This window comes from Oryctolagus cuniculus, chromosome 1 (genome assembly GCF_964237555.1).
Source record: "Oryctolagus cuniculus chromosome 1, mOryCun1.1, whole genome shotgun sequence".
NCBI lineage: Eukaryota > Metazoa > Chordata > Mammalia > Lagomorpha > Leporidae > Oryctolagus > Oryctolagus cuniculus.
In genome coordinates this window covers 87,153,087-87,174,939 of record NC_091432.1, presented here as the reverse complement: position 1 = coordinate 87,174,939, position 21,853 = coordinate 87,153,087, and the positions used below count along the sequence as shown (strand labels likewise).

Below are 21,853 nucleotides of genomic sequence, written 5' to 3'. Positions count from 1 at the left end.
AATGACTTAGAAGAGTGGAAAAGGCCTTTTGATTTTCTTTATTTATAACCCTGAAATATAAGTGACTAATGGAGGGAGAACCAACTATGGGGCAACCTGTTTACAGGACCTAGGAAAGAGGAAGGAATTGGAGACAGGAGTGAGGATGGATGAATGAAGATGACTGAAACAGACTATTTGAACCTCCGGGAAAATTAAATCAAGACACTCTGGACTTAGTGATGACAAACACAGCGCAGAGTGAGTCAATTTACCAGAAATGGGCATTAAATTCTGCATAGTAAATAGTAAAGCTCTCTGTCCATTTCTTTATCTGGATTCCCAAATTATGGGCAGTCAATATATTGCACTGAGGCAGGAATTTGAGGGGGATTTGGTTCTCCAAGGAAACCGGCCATGTAAGAACTAGGGTGATTCTTAATGTTAGATAACAGACTGCCACAAAATTTAGTGACATAAACCATGAGACATTTTATTATGCTAATAGACTATGTGTAAGAAGTTTAAAAATAGCATTGTCTAGTGAAAGAAAACCCAAGTGTGGATGGCTTGTCTTTATAATAAATAGGAAGACTCAAACATCTGGAGAAATCAAATGGCTAGTGTCTGGAATAATCCGGAAACTTCTTTAACCACAGGTTTGCTGGGATATCATGAACACTTAGTTCAGCTGGGACTGTAAACTGGGGTGCCTACATGTGGCTTCTCTGTGGTTTGGGCTTCCTCACAACATGGTAGACTGGCCCAGCAGAAAAGGCAGGTGCTCTTGGCCACCTGTGACCAAGCCTTGTAAGTCACATTGTGTCATTTCTGCTGTGCTCAACTGGTCAAAGAAGCAAACCCCATCTAGATACAAATAAGGCATAGATAGCACTTTTCAATGGGAAGTGTGTTAAGTAATTTGTTGCCACGTAGTCATGAGAGCAACCCTCAGGAACACACCAGGGAAATTAAGGCAGAAGCCAGCAGGAAAATCATATTGAGTTCCAATTAATAAGAGCTATGGCAACAAATAATTTCTGGATCCACCTGATGGTGGGTAAAGCTGCTGTTATGACCCCTGAACTGGTATGCCTTGGCTTTGGAGCTACAAGGGAAGGATATTTAGGGCCCTCAATGGGAGGATCTGGAAAATTAGCTCAGGTGAACCTCTGGGACCCTAATCACCAAAGAGTTAGTGCGGACATATCTGGACCCTGCCTCAATAAGACAACCAAAAAATTTGGACACCAAGGATGCTGAGAATTTACTCTAATATTTGGGTGTGATAATAAAATGATGTTATACCTTGGATTTGCTTTAAAGTACTCTGATGAGGGGAGGAAGAGGTAATGGGGTATGGATGAAGCACCACCAGCTGTATGTTGATAATTATGGTAGTGGGTACATGGGAGTTCTTTATACTATTTTCTTTCATTGTATGCTTGAAAACTTTCACTTTAAAAATTTAAAAATCTTGCATATAAGTGCATGTGCATACCGGTGTACATACAGATAGAAAATAACCACTAGAGTACATTTGCTATATTTAAAACAGCAATGAGAAATTTCTAATGAAGAATCTTTGAATTTGCTTAGTTATTATTTTTAAAGAATATATATTTATTTACCTGAAAGAGTTACAGATAAAGGAAGAGAGAGAGAAATATAGAGAGAGGAGCCATGAACTTCAACGGGGTCTCCCACATGGGCAGTAGGGACCCAAGTGCCTCTGAGCTATCTTGTGCTGCTTTTCCCAGGTCAATAACAGGGAGCTGGACTGGAAGTGGAGCAGCCAAGACTTGAGTCATCACCCATATTGGATGCTGGTGTCACAGGTGGCACGTTTATCCACTACACCACAGTGCTGGCTCCCATTAATTATTATTTCTATGGACAACAATAATGTAGCACTTCATATATATATATATATATTTTTTTTGACAGGCAGAGTTAGACAGTGAGAGAGAGAGACAGAGAGAAAGGTCTTCCTTTTCTGTTGGTTCACCCCCCAAATGGCTGCTATGGCCAGCATGCTGTGCCAATCTGAAGCCAGGAACCAGGTGCTTTCTCCTGGTCTCCCATGTGAGTGCAGGGCCCAAGCACTTGGACCATCCTCCACTGCCTTCCCGGGCCACAGCAGAGAGCTGGACTGGAAGAGGAGCAACTGGGACAGAATCTGGCGCCCCGACTGGGACTAGAACCAGGTTATTCTGGCGCCGCAGGCGGAAGATTAGCTGAGTGAGCTGCCCTAGCACTTCATATTTTATGAAACACTTCACAATTCTACAAGGCAGGCAGAGGAATTTAGGCAAAGGGAAAAAAAGGGACATGTTCAAGGTCACATAGTAAATGGAAAACCCAAATGTCAAATTTCAGCCTTTTGACTTTATAACTTGTTGCTGTTATATAGGAAGTTACTGTGAAAGAGTGGCTTTTAACTGATAGGGATTATATGACATTTTGATGACTAATCAAAGTTACGAACCTCTTATTAGAGAAATGTTTATGTGCCCACATTCAAAGATAGCAGGACAACTTCAGGGTTGGCGAGGTTCATTTTCCCCAAAACGTGTAGCTCATTTATGGGTAAGCATATTTGGTCTGTCAAAAATAGATTTATCTCCTTTAATTGTTGTCATTTCTCAAACTTCATCCAATTAACCACATTAGATCTGCTCTCTAATTTTCTCTCCTTAGAGAGGAGAGAAAAATGATCTCCACACGAAGCATAAAAGGGCATCCTGACTTAGCCTTATATCAGCAGCTTCCCACAAGCCCCACACAGAGCCATTTTATGTTGCAACAGTTAATTTATTCATCAGCGGGGGCAGCATTGCAGCATATTGGGTTTACCCACCATGATACTGCCATCCCATATGGGTGCTGGTTCAAGCAAGTCCCAGCTGCTCCACCTCTGATCCAACTCCCTGCTAATGAGCCTAGGAAAGCAGCAGAAAATGGCTTCAGTAGTTGAGTCCCTGCTACCCATATGGGAGATCCAGATGAAGCTCCTGGCCCGTGACTTCTGCCTGGCCCAGTCCTGTACATTGTAGGCCATTTGGGGAGTGAACTAGTGGGTAGAAGATCTCACTCTTGTGTCTCCTTCTTTCTCTGTAACTCTGCCTTTCAAATAAAATAAATAAATCTTTCAAAAAAAATCTATCAATCCCCAGATCTTTTACAGTGTTTTCAGTTCAAAACCATCACATTTCTGAGAAATTGGGATATTATTGTTCACAATCTATCTATTACTGAAATGGAAAACTTTTCCCATGGCATAGATAATTAATCTTTCTTCTGTGCTCCTATAGCTTTATGAGCAAGTCACTATCAAATGAGTTCACATTATGTTACAAATAGTCATATATACAATCTTAACTTTGTTATGAAATATCTACCTTGATCTTTCAGGAGACTGTGTGCCCATGGGAACAGGAATCCTATCCCCTCATCATTAGGGAATGGCTAGCACAAGCCATCACACTTAGCAACAGTGAAATAAATACTTCATGAATTAATATGTAACTCCAAACATAATATTAGTAATTATTTAAAACAGTAAGCAATACAAAACAAAGCCACCTGCAAATACTTGCCAGGTCTAACTCTATCATCCTTTGGAGGTCAATTAAGTAGAAATTGTTTTGAGTGGTTTCTTCCATTGCTTTCCTGAGGAGGAGGAGGAGAGATTTATTTTGGTTAAATGTTATTAAAAGTTCTCCAGTTTTGGGCCAGCGCCATGGCTCACTAGGCTAATCCTCCGCCTGTGGCACTGGCACCCCAGGTTCTAGTCCCTGTTGCTCCTCTTCCAGTCCATCTCTCTGCTGTGGCCTGGGAAGACAGTGGAGGATGGGCCAGGTGCTTGGGCCCTATACCCGCATGGGAGACCAGGAGGAAGCACCTGTCTCCTGGCTTCGGATTGGCACGGCGCGCTGGCTGTAGTGGCCATTTGGGGGGTGAACCAACAGAAAAGGAAGACCTTTCTCTCTGTCTCTCTCTCTCTCACTAACTCTGCCTGTCAAATAAATAAATAAATAAAAATTAAAAGTTCTCCAGTTTTGTTAACTACCTTTCTGGAGACGAAGCCTTGATCTAATTAAAATGTTCATTCCCAGTGACTGTCCAAGAGACCTTTGTGTCTACCTGGATTAATCAGGTGTTTTCTTCTGGATTAAAGAACAAAGGCAGAGCTGTTGTCTCCAGATGGCATTTGCTAAGGACAGGTGTTACTTTGGTAAAAGCAATAAAGCATGAGCTACTCTCCTCTCACTGCTGGAGGGTGGCCTTTCTGTGCAGTCCCTCAGTAGTGAGTGGGATTCTGAATAGAAGGATAATTAGGCAGGAAATTCTGCTGAGAGATATTTTGTGGGAAAAAGGAGGACATGGTGTACCTCGTGGTGAATTCAGAACAAGGCAATGGGTGAGGAAGCAGGGCAACGTTGCAAAATGCAAGAGTACAAAATCTTTAAATGGAAATCCTACCAATATAAACACCTTGGGGCTTCTTTGACATTTTTCATTTTGTTCTTTCTCAAAGTCTCTTCACTTATGAAAAAGGATTACTAAGGGCTTTTAAGAGGGGAGTTAAGTCTTTTGTAGCTTGTGAATTTTACTTAAATCAGAAAAACGTTTTGCCTAAAGTATAATAGCAAGCAAAACAGTGTTTGAGTTTTCTTTCCAGATGTGATGAGGTAGCTGGAGCTGACTTGCCCTCCCACCAAAAGTACTAGAAAATTGGAAAAACAGTATGTATTAAATAACTGTCTTTAAACTTTGGGCAACAGTCAGAGCAGATCTGTCATGCATGTGAGAAGGTAAATATGGGCTGTGCACAGACCCCAGATTTTTGTACTTCATGGATGGTAGTACACAAAAGTAGTACCTAAGGAGAACTCAGTGGACTTGTGTGGAGGACACAGAAATCAGACATTAAGGAGGTTGAGGGAACTGGAGTTAGGAGGGCAGGGAATGGGAGAGTAGAAAAACAAGCAGAGGAAGAGCACCAGAAACCTACATAGAGGTCCAGTCAAGTTTCTTGCTGAAAACTGAACTCCACGCACAGAGGATGGAAGCTCCTCCAGATCAGGCACAGAAATAGTAGGGAGCTGTAAAATAAGCAATTTCTGGAGATCCTAGTTGTCTTAGTCTATTTGTGCTGCTGTAACAAAATGTCTGTGACTGGGTAATATAAACAATGGAAATTTACTTGTCACAGTTATGCAGAGTCCAAGATCAAGGTGCCAGTAGGCTCGGTACCCAGTGGGGACTTGGTCTATGCTTACAAGATGGTGCCCTGTAGCTGCACCTTCCAGAGGAGACAAATGCCATATTCTCACGTGGTGGGAAGAATAGGCAGCTAAGGAGCCTAGCTAGTTAGATCACTAATCTCTTATTAGATCACTAATCGGATACAGGAGGGCAGGGCCCTTGTAGTCTAGTACCCTCCTAAAGATTATTACTATTTAGGAAGTCTATAACCTCCTAAAGTTTATTACTAAAACTAGCAATGGAGATTGTTTCAACATGCTTTTTGGAGGAACCAAAACATCTAAACTATAGCATTATGCCCCTAGCCGCCCCCCCCCCCCATATATTATTTCCTTCTCTCATTTAAAAAAATTCACTCCCCAGAAGTTTTAACTCACTTCAACATCAACTTTTAGGTCAAGTCCAGAATCTCATCTAAATATCAATTAAATCAAATATGGGTAAGACTCAAGACATGATTCATTCTGAGATAAATTTCTCTCCAGCTGTGAACTTATAAAATCAAACAAGGTATATGCTTTCAAAATATAATTGTGCAACAGGCACAAGATAGAAAATTTTATTCCAAAATTGATAAGAGGAAAGAAGAAATAACAGGTTCTGACAAAACCCACAACCTAACAGGGCAAACATTCATCCTAGGGCTTGAGGATAATTGTCTTTGACTCCATGCTCTGCCTTTTAGACATACTGGGGAAGGATTGGGTCCATTAGGCTCTGAATGGCTCTGCTCCCATGATTTCACTGGGTGCAGACCAAACAGTATCCCTCAGAAGTTGGAGTTGGGTGCCTGAAGTTCTTCTAGGCTGGTATTGCATGCCTGGGTCCCAAGGAAGGCTCTGCCCACAGGATCCATCATGCATTGCCCTAGTGAGAATTCTCTGCAGTGGCTTTGCTATTGTGGACTTTTGCCTAATCTCTGATACTTTCTGAGACATCTTTTGAAATCTAAGTTAAGGTAGTCATCCTTTCATAGCTCATGCACCCTGGGCACCTATAGAATTGGTGCCACTTGTATACTGCCAATAGTTATCACTATGCCTTTTGGGATGGTGGTCTGAGCCACACTTCAGTCTACTTGAATGGTAGCTAGGATGTTAGAGAACTGTGCTAGAATGTAGGAGACAGAACCATGAGCCATCCCACAGGAGCCCTGGACTCCTCTTTTGAAATTGTCTGCCTTCAAGGCCTGCAATTCTGGGCCTTTGATGGATGGGGCGCAGAAAATGCCTTTGGTGACATTCTTTTGTTGTCCTGATGAATAGTATATGACTTTCTTCAATTCAAACTGATCTCCTTAGCAAACATTCACTAGCTCACATCTTTAGAATTCTCTTCCAGAGATGCCATTTTTATTTGCTACATTACCAGATTGAGAATTTTCCACATTCTTTTAGTTCTATTTCCCTTTTGGTTATAAATCCCATCTTTAATTCATTTCTCTCTTCTTGTGTTTTACCATAAGCAGTCAGGAGAAGCCAGACAGCACCCTGAACACTTTGCTTAAAGATTTCTTCTACCAAATATCCTATCTCATATCTCTTAATTTTTTTTCATAAAGCAGCTGAACAGTGACACAATTCAGCCAACTTCTTTGTGATTTTACAACAAGGAGGGCCATTCCTCTAGTTTGTAAGACCTTGTTCCTCATTTTCATTTGAGACTTTATCAGAATGGTCTTTATCATTCATATTTCTATCAACATTTTAGAACAATTGCCTAAGTAATTTCCAAAAAGATTTAGGCTGCCTATAGCCCTATTATTCTGAGCCCTCACTAGAATCTCCTTTAGCCATGTAAGCATTTCCTAGCATCAGTCGTCAAACTCTTCTAACCTCTACCCTCCATCAGTTCCAACCCTACTCACACATTTCAGGTGTTTTTTATAGTATCGTCTTACCTCAATTCTTGTTGCTGTAACAAAATAACAGTAACTAGGTCTTTTATAAATAACAGAATTTTATTCTTCACAGATCTGGATGTTGAAAAGAACAAAATCAAGGCATCAGCATATTTGCTGTCTGCTAAGAGTTGCTTTCTGTTCCCAAGATGGCATGATATTGCTATGTCCTCACATGGCAAATAGGATAGAAGAACAAAAAAGGGTCTAGCTAGTTCCTGCCAGTATTTCTGTAAGGTTGCTAGCCTCATTTATGAAAGTGGAGCCCTCATGAGCTAATCACTTCCTAAAGGTCCCATCTCTTTGTACTATTGCATAGAGGGATTACATTTCAACATATATTGTACAGTAGAAATACTTGACTGAAAGTTATTTGAGTTCCAACTATTCGAACAGGTGAAACCTCACTGAATATTAAATAAGACCCCAGAAGATGCACAGCTTAGTAGCAGGATTAAACCAGTAATAGAATAAAGTAGAAATTCATGCAAACTTAAAAACAGACCTCAAAATTCTCAAGCTGATCCATATATATTTTAATTTTCTGGCAAAAGAAACTTAAGTATACTTAATAAGAGACAACAAAATATAGACCCTGACCAGTACAATAATTATAATTTTCAGCATCCAATAGAAATTTCTAGACAGGTAAAGAAGCAGGAAAATGTAACCCATAACCAGGGTGGAAAAAAATCAGTAGTAACAAAGCTAGAAGTGACAAGAAAGATAGAATTAACATATAATGATTTTAACATTGCTCTAACAAATGTGCTCAAGAAGTTAAAGAAAAGCATGAAATTAGTAGAGAAATAAAAACTAATTTCAAAAATAAGTACATAGGAGTGCCAAGGATGAAAGGTCAGTATGTAAAATGAAAATGTTACAGGGTAGATTTAATAGACTTAATGGTATAGAATTTAAAAAAAGGTCATTGAAACTGAAAATTTAGAAATAACAGCTATCCAAACAAAAGCATAGAAAGAAATAAATGACCAAAATAAATGAATAGGGTGATCTTTGGGACAACTCTACTTGTGCGTACTTGGAATCCAAGAAGGAAAAAGGGGGTAGGAAAAGTATATTATGAATAAAGGAGAAAGATTTCCAAATTGGACTCAAGACTACAAAATTACAAATACAAGTAATTCAACAAAGCTCAACTAAAATTAACAATCACACCAACAAGTAAATAAATAAAGCATGCATGGCATATCTTGATCAGATATCTGAAAATCAGTGATAAAGAAAATATTGTAAAAATATAAGAAGTGATATCATGATAAAATATATGAAGAACAAAGATAAAAATGATATAAGAAGCAATACAAGCCAGTACATAACAGAATAGATTTAAAATGACAAAAGAAGAATAAAAGAACCCTTTTACCTTACCTCTAGATTAAATAAAAATATCCTTTAGGAATAAAAGTGAGTGAAATACTTATTCAGAAAAACATAAAAGATACAAGCAATAGCATAGGTTTAAACCTAACCATATCAATAATTCATGACATGTAAGTGGTCTCTAAAGGCCCTAAATAAAAGTCAAAGATTATAAAACTGAGTAGAAAATAAAAGATAAGACTCAACTCTATGCAACCTGTAAGAAATCTACTTTGAATATCAAAGTCTAATTTAAAGGCAAAAGACTGAAAAAAATTTAAAAAATAAAAGAAAAATAGAGTGGCTATATTAATATTAAAGTAGGCTCAGAACAAGGTATATAATCATAATAAAGAATGACATTATGATTTAAACTTCCAGTTATAATTATGCATAAGGTACGCTAAAGAACAGCACCCAAAGTAAACAGAAGAAAAGGAATAATAAAGATAAGAACAGAAAGCAGTTAAACAGAAAGTGGACAAACAGGGGATGGCATTATGGTGCAGCAGGATAAGCTACTGCCTGTGATGCTGGCATTGTGTTTGAGTGCAGGTTTGAGTTCCAGCTGTTCCACTTCTGTTCCAGCTCCCTGCTACTGCACCTGGGAAAGCAGTAGAAAATGGCCCAGGTGCTTGGGGTCCTGCCACCCACGTGGGAGACCTGGATGCAATTCCAAGCTTCTGGTTTTGGCCTGGTACAGCCCAGGCATTATGGCCATTTGGGGAGTGAACCAGTGGATGGAAGATCTCTCTCTCTGTCTCGATTGCCCTATCTGTTACTCTGCCTTTCAAATAAATAAAATAAATCTCTTTGAAATAAATAGTGGGCAAACAGAAAATATCAACAAAACTACATGTGGATTCTTTGGAAAGATCAATAAAATTGATAAGCCTCTAGCCAGAGTGTTCAGAAGAAAAAAGAGAGGGATACAAAAGCCAGTATCAAAAATTACAGAGAATTCTCCACCAGAAATGAGCATTACATTAAATTATGCATAGTACATAGTAAAAGATTCCTGTTTCTTTATCTGGACTTTGAAATTATTATGAATGGATTTCTGTAAAAAAATTGGTGAAATTTAGACATATAAACAATAGACATTTCTCAGCACAAATTATGAAAACTCACATAAGTAAAAATGGAATCTTTTCAATAGCCCTCTATGTAATGAAGAGATTATATTTACCATGAAAAGATTTTGGGCAAAGAATATTACAGATTTGCTAGGCTGCTTCATTGGTGAATTCCATCGAACACTTTTTTTTTTTAAAAGATTTATTTATTTATTTATTTATTTATTTATTTGAAAATCAGTTACAGAGCAAGAGGGAGAGAGATCTTTCATCCACTTGTTCACTCCCCAGATGGCCTCAATGACCAGGGCTGGGCCAGGCTGAAGCCAGGAGCCAGGAGCTTCATCCAGGTCTGCCACGTGGGTGGTAGGGGTCCATACACTTGTGCCATCTTCCACTACTTTTCCAAGGCCTTTAGCAGGGAACTGGATTAGAAGTGGAGCAGCCGAGACTGGAACTGGTGCCCATTTGGGATGCTGGTGGTGATTTTATCCACTATGCCGCAATGCCAGCCCCTCCTTCAAACATTTAAATGAAGATAAAAATCATACATAAGCTTTTTTTGGAAAATAGCATAGGAGGAAATTGCTCTTAATTTGTTTTATGAGGCTGTCTTGCTCAAATAACAATAACATACCAACACATAATAGGAAAACTGTAGAGCCATGTCCCTCATGAACATGAACACATAATTACTCTGCCAATTAGAAACAAATGGAATAAATTAGAGAAAATACAAAATGAACAAATATTTATCCCAGGAACACAAAGTTGGTTTACGTTCAAAATCATTAATAGCATCATCATTCACAATTGAGTAAATAATAAAAATGACATGAGTACTATTAGATGCAGAAAAGCAGTGAGCAAAATTGAACACATATTTATGGCAAAATACTTCAGCAAATTAGGAGTGAAAGGTAAAATTTTATCTTGATAAATGCATCTACCAAACAAACAAAACAAAACAAAACCCTCATAGCTACCAGCACATTAATAGTGAAAGGCTCAATGTAAGACTGGGAACGTAGGATCCAGCCTTGTGGCACCATGAGTTAAACTACTGTAACCTGTGACACTGGCATTCCATATGGGTGCTCATTTGAGTCCCAAATGCTCCACTTATTTTTCCACCTCCTTGCTAATGCAACTGGAAAAGCAGTGAAAGTGCTTGGGTCCCTACGTCCAAGTAGGAGACCCAGGTGGAGTTCCAGGCCCCTGGCTTCAGCTTGTCCCAACCCTGGCCTAGGCCAATGTGGCTATTTCAGGAGAGACGAGTGGATAAAAGATCTGTCTGTCTCTTTCTCTCTGTGTAATTCTATCATTCAAATAAATAAATCTTTTTTAAAAAAAGGATTTGCAAAATAGCAAGAATATTTGTTTTTAACATTTCTATTTGATTCTGCACTGGCTCTAGTCCATGTTCCTAGTCCACACAAAGAAAGATGAAGAAAAAAGGAATGCACGTTAAAAAGGGAGAAAGAAATCTGTCCTTATAAACGTAAGACATGATCACATATGTACAAAACCCTAAAAAAAATACAAGAAACTTATTGGAACATACAAGTGAATTTCGTAAGGTTGCAGGATATAATAAAAGTTATAGCATTTATAATTGCATAAAATAATTAGGGACAAGTTTTAAAATGGTGTTAAGATTATATACCATAAGACCTTAAAACTGTAAAACTATTTAGAAAGAAATGAAAAACTACATAAATGATAAGATATACCAGGTTCATGGATTGGAATACTGCATATTTTTAAGATATCAATTCTTCCTGACTTGATGTAAGATTTTACCTCAAACATAGCATATTTCTTTGGAAGAGTTGTCAAGTTGATTCTCCAATTTCTATGAAAATACAAAGAGCCTAGAAAAGCAGTTTTGGAAAAGAACAATATTGGAGGTTGACACTGCCATATAAAAATAGTACATGTAATTTTTATAGCATATAATACTTGAATGATAATAAATGTTACTGTTTTATACACTTATTGTACTATATTTTTTTATCATTATTTTAGAATGTACTCTACTTGTTAAAAAATGTACTCTACTTGTTAAAACAGTATGCCATGCCATATCATGCCAGGAGCAGGGCTTATACATCTCATCTTTACCACATCTTTACATCATTATCTCTTGTGCTTGATTTAACTCATGTCTTATTCCTCACGGTGCTAGCAGAAATAGACTATGTCATTTATATACCATATAACCTTGTTTTGAGGCAGGCCATTCTAAGTAAGTTTGTGTAAGTACACTTGACATTTTTGTACAATGATAAAAATGTCCAGTTATGCAGTTCTCAGAATATGTTCCTGTCCTAAAGAGACACACGACTCTACTTGGCTTCAAAACTTGCAAAAACTAATCAGGACAGTATGGTATTGATGTAAGGATAGATACACAGGTCAATAGAACTGAAGACCACACATACAACACTATTAACACCACTACCCACGTGAGAAGGATATTCAGAATGTTCATAAAAAGTGTGCATTATGAAAAAATTATGTATGGATTACAGAATTTTTTATATCAAGATAAATTTATCTTCTATTTTTTTCTTTTTTTTCACATTGGGAGATTTTTATTAACTTGACATTCTTTTTTTTTTTTTTTTTTTTTTTGACAGGCAGAGTGGACAGTGAGAGAGAGAGACAGAGAGAAAGGTCTTCCTTTGCCATTGGTTCACCCTCCAATGGCCACCGCGGCTGGCGTGCTACGGTTGGCGCACCGCGCTGATCCGATGGCAGGGGCCAGGTACTTATCCTGGTCTCCCATGGGGTGCAGGGCCCAAGGACTTGGGCCATCCTCCACTGCACTCCCTGGCCACAGCAGAGAACTGGCCTGGAAGAGGGGCAACCAGGACAGAATCCGGTGCCCCGACTGGGACTAGAACCCGGTGTGCCGGCACTGCAAGGCGGAGGATTAGCCTAGTGAGCCGCAGCGCTGGCTAACTTGACATTCTTAATTTTGTCTATTATCTCCTTAGTAAATGTGCCTTAAGTAATACAAACCTACAAGTGTTTCTTAATACCACAGAATCATGAAGATTTGCAGTTATCCATGTTTTATAATGATTAAAACAATGCTCAAAAATTAACATGTTACTTCACTGAAATACTTAAAAGAACATTCTGAGGAGTGTTTGAAAGCTCTGTTTATAAATAGTGATTGATACATTTATTACTTATGTTATGCTGAAGATAAACACATCTTATAAAAAACACTTTTAATACACTGCTTCACTAATGAGATATATTTTAACCCTAAAGAATAAAGCTTTATCATAATATATTTATAGGAATTTTATCCATGAAGAATTTTGTATACAACAATAATAAACAGGCATATTGCGAGTGACATTCTGTAAAGCAAAAAAGGACAGCTGCAAGAAAAGAAACCAGATACCTGCATTAAACATTCTTTGTACAAACAGTCCATTGGGAACAGAATGCATACCAAATATTTTTAAAAGTTCGTGTGGCTAGATGGTAATTACAATCTCCACACGTTAAAAAGAAAAAGAACAATAACACAGAACACAGTATTCTTAACAATTGTAACACATTTAAGACCTTCAGCCATTTCACTGGGTTCTCAGATCAAATTGGTAATTGAAATTTGACATCCACATGGGCTTGCTTGGCTAAAGTCACTATTTCAGACAGCTTTACAACCATTCTAGCAGCTTCATCCAAATCATTACAAGCAAGAATTTTAAGTCCACTGTCTGCTATCAGTGCCTTAGCATCACCAACCCGTGTACCTTGTAATCGTACCACAACAGATATTTTAATTTCCAAATCTTTTACTGCCATGACTATACCTTGTGCAATAACATCACATCACATGATTCATCCAAAAATGTTAACCAGAATGGCTAGTACCTTTTTATCTGAAGTGACAAGCTTAAATGCTTCTGTTACTTGATGGGCTGTGGCACCACCACCACCATCAAGAAAGTTGGCGGGAGTCCCTCCATGAAGCTTTATTATCTCCATTGTGGCCATAGCCAAACCAGCACCATTTACTAGGCAGCCTATATTTCCATCAAGACCAATGTAGTTGAGATCTGCCTTTGCTGCATCTTTGTCCCTTTCATCTTCCTGGGTCCAGTCCTGGAGATCAAAGATTTTCTTTTGGTGATATGCTGAATTAGAGTCAAATTAAACTTTGCATCCATACACAGCACAGCTCCATCTGAATCTTCCACCATTGGATTTATTTCTACCATGGTTGCATCATATTTCAGAAAAAGGTTGTAAAGCTTGACCATGTTTTCTGCTGCAGAATCCACAATGTTAGGTGGAAATCCCATCTTCTCTGCAAGCCGGACAGCTTGTTCCTTTTTGATTCCTTCTACAATATCAATAGGTTCTTTAACTATCGCATCAGGAGTCTCAGCAGCAACATCTTCAATGTTAATACCACCTTGTGAACTTCCTATTAATGCAGGACCTTGAAATGGCCTTTCCATTGCTATTGCAAAGTAGTATTCTCTTCTGGGATATTTTCACTCACAGATCAAAACTTGATTGCGTATTCTGCCCTTTTCTCCAGTTTGCTTGGTAAACAACCTTTTCCCAATCATTTGTGAAGAAATAGCTTTTGCTTCTTCTGGAGAGAAAACAATCTTTACTCCTCCTTTGAGGCCACGTTCAGATGTTCCTTTTCCTCTACCACCAGCTAAAACCTGTGCCTTTATCACAACATCTTTTGAGCCTAATTTTTTGGCAATTGCATAAGCTTCATCTGGTGACTTTGCCACAAATCCTTTGGGAACGGAGACACCAGCTTCTTGCAACAATTCCATACTCATGTATTCGTATAGTGAAAGATTCCTTTGCTGCTGCTGCTGTACTTGGAGTCCATGATTATTAAATAATCCAGAACTTCCAAGAACCTGAGCAGCAGCCCGCAATGCCGTCCGGGGCCGGTGGCTCCTAAGGGTGGCGTCAGCCAACAGCCCTAATTCTATTTTTTTTTTCACAGAGAGGGATAGATCTTCCATCTACCTGTTGATTCCCTAAATGCCCCCAATAGCCAGGTGTAGGCCAGGCTGAAACCAGCAGCCAGGAACTCCATCTGAATCTCCCAAGAACCTGGTCTATCATCTGCTGCCTCACAGGTGCATTAACAGGAAGCTGGATCAGAAGCACAGAATAGCTGGTACTCAAAAGACACTGGGATATGGGATGTGGTCATCCTAAGTAGTGGCTTGACATGCTGTACCATGCTGCCTGCCCTTCACAGATTTTTTTTTTTTTTTTTGACAGGCAGAGTGGACAGTGAGAGAGAGAGAGAGAGAGAGAAAGGTCTTCCTTTTCCATTGGTTCACCCCCCAATGGCCGCTGCGGCCGGCACACTGTGGGCACAGCGCTGATCTGAAGCCAGAGGCCCGGTGCTTCTCCTGGTCTCCCATGCGGGTGCAGGGCCCAAGGACTTGGGCCATCCTCCACTGCACTCCCGGGCCATAGCAGAGAACTAGACTGGAAGAGGAGCAACTGGGATAGAATCCGGCGCCACGACAGGGACTAGAACCTGGTGTGCTGGTGCTACAGGCGGAGGATTAGCTTATTGAGCTGCAGCACCGGCTGCTCTCCACAGATTTTTAAAGTACCCATGTGTGTGTGTGTGTGTGTCTGTGTGTATGTCAAATGGCCTTTACATCTCTCCTTTTCCACAAATGACGCTGATACAACTGGCTATCCATTTAGGAAATAAAGTGAACACAATACCATACTATATCCTCTTTTTCAGGTAGCAACTTGAAATGGTTCATAGATTTAAATATAAATGCCAATACTCTGAAACTGTTTGAAGAAAACTTAGAAAATATTCATCACTTGTTGACATATATTAGGAACACAACAACCATGAAAGAAAAAACTGCAAATTTCATAATTAAAATCTTCTGCTCTTCATAAGACACATTAAAAATGAAAAGGCAAGAATTAACTTAGTTAAAATATTTTGAAACATATACATTCAGGAACAAGTCTCGGAATTCAATAGTAAGATGAAAATCAATAATAACCGTTATAATTCAATAGTAGATGAAAACCCCAAGTAGAAAATGGATTAACAATCTGAATAGACACTCCATAAAAGATTACAAATGGCCAAAAATGCATGAAAAATAGTAAACATCACTATTCATTAGTCAATGAAAATTAAAACACAATGAGATGCATTCACACATTCACTAGAATTACTGAAGTTAAAAAATACAATAATAAGGCCAGCACCGTGGCTCAATAGGCTAATCCTCTGCCTGCGGCGCCGGCAAACCAGGTTCCAGTCCCGGTCGGGACACCGGATTCTCTCCTGGTTGCCCCTCTTCCAGTCCAGTTCTCTGCTGTGGCCCAGGAAGGCAGTGGAGGATGGCCCAAGTCCTTGGGCCCTGCAGCCGCATGGGAGACCAGGAGGAAGCGCCTAGCTCCTGGCTTCGGATCGTCGCCAGCATCTGTTGTTGGTAGATTTCTGTATGTGAGCCATTCCAGCTGGGGTGAGGTGAAACCTCATTGTGCTTTTGATTTGCATTACCCTAATGGCTAGTGATCCTGAACATTTTTTCAAGTGTCTTTTGGCCATTTGAATTTCCTCTTTTGAAAAATGTCTTTTTAGGTCCTTGGCCCATCTCTTAAGTGGGTTGTTTGTTTTGTTGTTGTGGAGTTTCTTGATATCATTGTAGATTCTGGTTATTAAACATCTTAAAATTATAGAAATGTATTGATGGTGCCACCATCATTAACAGGTATATACTTAGGACAGATATATATGATTTTATCACATCTCATTAAACTGTACTTAAAAATGCATTTTATTGCATATAATTTATGCCTGAATTAAGTTGATTTTTGAAAAGGCACTTTCATTGACAAAAAGGCAAATATGAAATGCCTCCCTGATTGATGACTGCTCAGCCATGAGCAGTCATCTTACTAGTTACATGGATGCACATTATACGGAATCAATAGCCAAATTAACATACAGATATAGCTCCTTTGGGAAAGCATTGAAGGCTTTGCCAAACTAGGATTTATCATGGGTTCTGTGTTGTGAGAGGCGCAATGTGGTGAAAAGTGTGATTGAGAGATCCCAAGGAGAGAAAAGGAAAGCCAAATGCACACAGTGGACTTGACAAGGTGCTAGGTCTCAGAGATCTCTGAGTAGAGTGAAAGGCCAGAAAGATAAATACTATTCACTTCTAGGGTTTTGACCCCTTGTGAGAATGAGTACTAAAAGATACAGAAAGGGAACAAAATGTAAGAAGTGGGCGATTCACATGGGGACAAAGGCTCACAAACTCTTGACTGCCCTACATGTAGTTCTTTGGCAGTAATAGCTCAGGTTTATATAGTGTTTCCTGTGTAATCACATTCTTAAAAGGACATCTGCATCTGTATCTATACTATATGAGTTTTTATGCTTATGCCTACAGCTAGATACTGATAAATGTATACTGATATGTATACATACGTATTAATTTATCTACCACGATAACAGCTCTGATTATCATCCCTATCTGACTATTTCATAACAAACTTACCTGCCCAAAGTCACACAGGTACTAAAAGACAGATCTAAGACTTAAACCCATATAGTGTGGTGCAGAGTTTGTGCTTTTCCATTATTACATTATTTTGCCAACTGCATGCTGAAGGTGTCAGCACTTTAGGGACTACTTCTACAGGTAGAATCACAGAGTACCTTCACCTCCTCCATCAGATTGTAAAATGTGAAAAAATATTGTAGGTGTGTGTGTGTTTCCTGAGTGTAACTGCCCACTGTCACATGTTTTTTATTTAACAAACATTTGTTGAGTGACTTCTATGTGTCTGATATTATGCCAATTACTGGGGATTCGGAAATAATTAAGATCTAATCCCCACTTTCAAAGAACTGGAAGTTCTGCCAAGATGATTTGGTGAAAGTCATATAGTGCAGATGGAAGTCTGGAACACTGTCCACACCAGTATAAACGAGGCAGGGCAGTCTGTTCCCATGTTATCAGAAGAGTATCTGCACTTGAGTCGTTGAAGATGATACCTGGGCATCCCTGGGGGTCCTATTATTTTTACCATTAAGCAATGTGAAACCATAAAATGATTAGGGTCGGCATGCTTTTAGAGAATTAATGTTCTAACAAATTGGGTGATTTTGCTCAGCTTGGCTATTGAGGATAACATATTGTGAATTTACTGAGCTCATCTGTGACCAGATTCCTCTGCAGGGTAATTGAAAGTGAATGGAAATGGCTATTTATGCATTCATAGCCATTAGATATTGCTTTCATCTCTGATTTCTTTGGATGATGAGTCAAAATATATACTGAAATCATTGCCTGCGGGTGCCGCTTTGCATGTTCAATTAACAAGGGCCTATGCTTGATACTGGCTGTGGAAAGGCAGATGGTGAAGGGAAACTGTACTGTTACACTCAGAAGTGGTCCACTAGCCAAATGGAGGTATGTTTCCGAATTGCCTCTCCTTCTTTCAGGGTTTGATGGCCACTAGGAATGTGTGTGGCCCTCTGCTAGGTTCGCAATCCTCTGGTGGCATTGCCCAATGGTTTTGCAAGGATGCTAAGAAAAACTGAAAAAACCAAAAAGAGTTATTGGTAAAATACATCTAAGAAGGATTTATTGAATAAAGTTAAGTGTGTTTTTTAGTGTAGGGTTTTTCAGAGTCCTGAGTACACTTATGTGAATTGCAAAGCTGTATGAAAGAGAGGTAATGAGTTCATCAAACTTACATAAGGAAGATAGTGCTTACTGAATACTCTGTACTATTTATTAGGTTAAATAGTTTTCCTAGATTACTTTATATAGTGTATGTAACTGCTATATGATATATTTTTTTTTTGTAATGATAGCGCTAAGGTCTGGTGTGAGTGGTGCTTGACAGGACAGCCAAGGTCATAATGAGGAAGTGACTTTTCAGGATTTGAAAAAAGCAGTTTGGCCAGAGAACTCATACTCTTCATGAAGCACTCTATTTCTTCCTTTTAAATTTTTTCCAAAAAGGCTCTTGTTCAAGGTGAGGTCCACAGATCACATCGAGTAAGGAATTTTTAGGATAAAAGTAGCAGATGTTCTGGGAAATCCCCTAGATCAGAGACACACATTAATGCCAGTATAGATAAGGAAATACAAACAGTGTTAAAAATTAACATTTTTCAACTCATCCCACCTATTTCTGTTCCATAAGTACAAATGAATGAATGGTTCCTGGACTTGAGAATGAAAACCATGTTCAAATCTTCCTAAGCATTTGAGTCATATTGTACTTATCTAGCTCATTCTTCACTTCTCTATGCAAACATCACCAAGTTCCTAATGATACTATTTCAGTAAATTCATACATTTTTGAGTGCATATGATGAGCTGGGTCCTGCACTAGCTATTACATTCAGAGAAAGTTTTGAAGTCAATGCAAGAATCTGACAGAAGTGTGGAACTGATTGTTTGTAAGGCTGGTTGGGGTATGCAATTAAGGGATGACATCCCCAATGGTCCACCTAAGACTGCACTCTTGAATTAGGAAGATGTATCCATCTAAGTCTTGGAAGAACAGTTCAATCTCTTCACTCTCCATACACTTATTCTGTAGTAATGACAAAGAATATGGGTGTCCAGAAGGCAGGCAGGGCCCAAAGGAGGGGTAGATGGGACTGATTTCAGTATACTTGATTTCTTCTCACACATTTTCCAATGAAATAAACTACCTGGAGAGAAGTAAGGGAAGGCTTAGAGATTCATTAGATGTTCCTCCCATGTTTTTCTCTTCTGAGGAGGAGAAGAAATAATCCTATTCTATGGAGCTAGAAACAAATACAGGGGAAATAATCCACTTCCCTGAATGTTAGTGATGGGAAATAAATAACACTGCTCAGCCTATATAGTCTCCCAAGGCACTCAGAGTCTAGCAGAAAAGACAGGCAGATAAATTGACAACTAAAACGTTGTGAAGTACCAGTACAAGTGAGGAGGTAAAGCAGAAGGTTATTTGGCCCCAGGACTATTTTCAGCCACTTAAACACAAAATGTACATTGTTTTCTTCCATCTATCAGGATGACATTTGTACATATTAATATTTTCATGTATTCATTCAAACATCAAACATATATAGAATATGGACAAGTACACGCCCTGGAAATACAAAGATGAAGCCAGAAAACTGCCCCTCCCAGCTTTAAAAAGAAATATTCTCATGGGTTAATTATTGTGAAATAGTGGTTCATTGGTTATGTGGAAAGTCTTCAAGATAATGCCACACAGAGTATAAAGTTTAGGGGAGGGAGATGTGTAGAGCAGGTCAGGGACACCACCCCAGCACTATAAATTGGAAAGGAGGAAGAGAGAAAGAATGGTAAAAAATGGGCAGTGAACCTCAGGAATGAGTTGTGGAAGGGCTCTCTCCCAGTCATCCCAGATTTGTCCAGAATCAGTAGGTCGTTTATTAGGATAGGATTGTACCCATGCAAAGTCAAGTGAGGCCAGGGAACAAAGCAAACACTTAGAATTGAACTGATAAAACACTGAGAGTGGTTCTAACTATTCTGTTCTCCAAGAACATGAGCTGGTAGTTATTCTATTTGTGAAGAGAAGATGGACTGATTGAGGATTTAGAAATTGAGAAGCTAAGCTAGCTATAATGAAATATAGTGGATATAGTAACCAGAGTACTCTAATATTTGTCTCCACAAAATAAGATGCAGGAATTAAAATAATAAAAGCTTCTATGTAACGTTACATTACTTGCTTGATTGGGAAGGGAACAAAGCCATTACTTGCCAGAGTGAAATGCTGTTTCAGGGGAACGTATGTATGTCTCTTTAGAAACCTCACTCTGGAATGCTGGCAGTTGGAAAGACAGCAAGAACTTTCTTTTTCTTTCCCCAACTCCAGCACTCCTGGTCAAACTCTATGGTTTATTATTTTAATCCATCACACCACCTTCTAGCACATGTATCATTTACTTTTTTTTTTGTTTCCTATTTATCTTTTGTCTCTCCCACTGAGATATAAGATCCATGAGGATGAATCTTTATTTGTTCCTCAATATAACCCAGGTACCTAGGAGAGTGTATACCTGGCATGCTGTAGGCTTTCAACCAGTGTGTGTTGCATGATGAATCATTTGCGAAATTCCTCTGGAGAACTAACTTAGAGGTAGTCTCATGGAAAAAAAGAAGTTTTAAGGGGGAAAAAGGAATCTTTGTGAAAAACATTCAGTGACTTTGCAACAGATCATTGCCAGGATATGAATTAGGGAAGAAGACAAAGCCAACTGAGCTGTTAGCAGAATGTAGTGATGTGCTGAGAAAAAACAGCTCCCGTGGAGGTATTTAAATAAGAAACTTAAAATTACAAAACTAATCTTTCCCCACCTCTTCTGCTGATTATTTTAAGATACAAATGTCCAGGTGGTGTTCACTTCTTCTCCTGATGATTTCATCAACTGTTTTGTAGGAAATTACTGGTTAGCTTATTTAATGGCTTACCAGACCCAGCAGAACCCGACACCTCTGGAATCTTTGGGGCTGTGAAACTGGTGGTGCAGCTGGGTGCCATAAATGAGTTTTCTGGATCTCCACTCAGCTGCTGCAATTGAGGAGGCATTGAAAATTGTCTCTGTTTTTCCTTCTTTAATCCCATAATTGTTTTCACTTCAGAAGACTGGGTTAATTATATGGTAGCTATTTTAGGTTTGCTTCTGCCTACATAATGTTTGTGTTTGGTGATTTTCCTTGGCTAAATGGAAAGCTTATTCTTGGGTGTTAGGAATGAAAAGGACAGTAATAGTAGCCAGTATTTGTGCAGCAATGATCACTGAACTTTACTTCATTAAGTCATCATAATGACCATGTTGAGTGGTATCTAGGGTATAAGCATTCTATTTCAAATTACTTGAGGCTTGGAGTTGTCAAGTTGTGTGTTCAGAGTTACGTAGCTAGGCAGATACTGCAGGTAGCACTTAGACCAAATGCTGGGAACCAAAATCCTGGGCAATCTTTACTGTCCGTAGGTTGTCATAGTCCTTATACAACAATCGCTGCATCATTAGAGTAATCATAAAATTCTGCCTAGTGAATTGTAGACTTGAGAAGTATATGAACTCTTGAACTTTAAGAGTGCAACCTTTATTTCATATAAAATCTTTTTCTGTTACAGTAACTTTGTGATGTAAAGAGCAAAGAAACTTTTCCTCCCAATTTTATTCAGT

General features: G+C 38.9%; 1 protein-coding gene and 1 pseudogene across 40 annotated transcripts in view; one reads left to right on the top strand and one right to left on the bottom strand.

Annotated features, from left to right (window-relative positions):
* The window catches only part of FAM76B (family with sequence similarity 76 member B), a 330,098-nt gene that overhangs the window by 38,414 nt on the left and 269,831 nt on the right, over positions 1–21,853 (top strand). For 2 of the 40 annotated variants that reach the window (XR_011390235.1, XR_011390234.1), the window contains one exon: positions 639–14,590. The exons of 37 other annotated variants lie outside the window; for them this stretch is intronic. The gene's annotated coding sequence lies outside the window, so the exon portion shown is untranslated. Of the gene's footprint in view, positions 1–106; positions 598–638; positions 14,591–21,853 lie in introns of those variants that run through there. One more of the 40 variants, XR_007909599.2, reaches the window with a different exon arrangement.
* Positions 12,903–14,441, bottom strand: LOC100345908 (succinate--CoA ligase [ADP-forming] subunit beta, mitochondrial pseudogene; annotated as a pseudogene).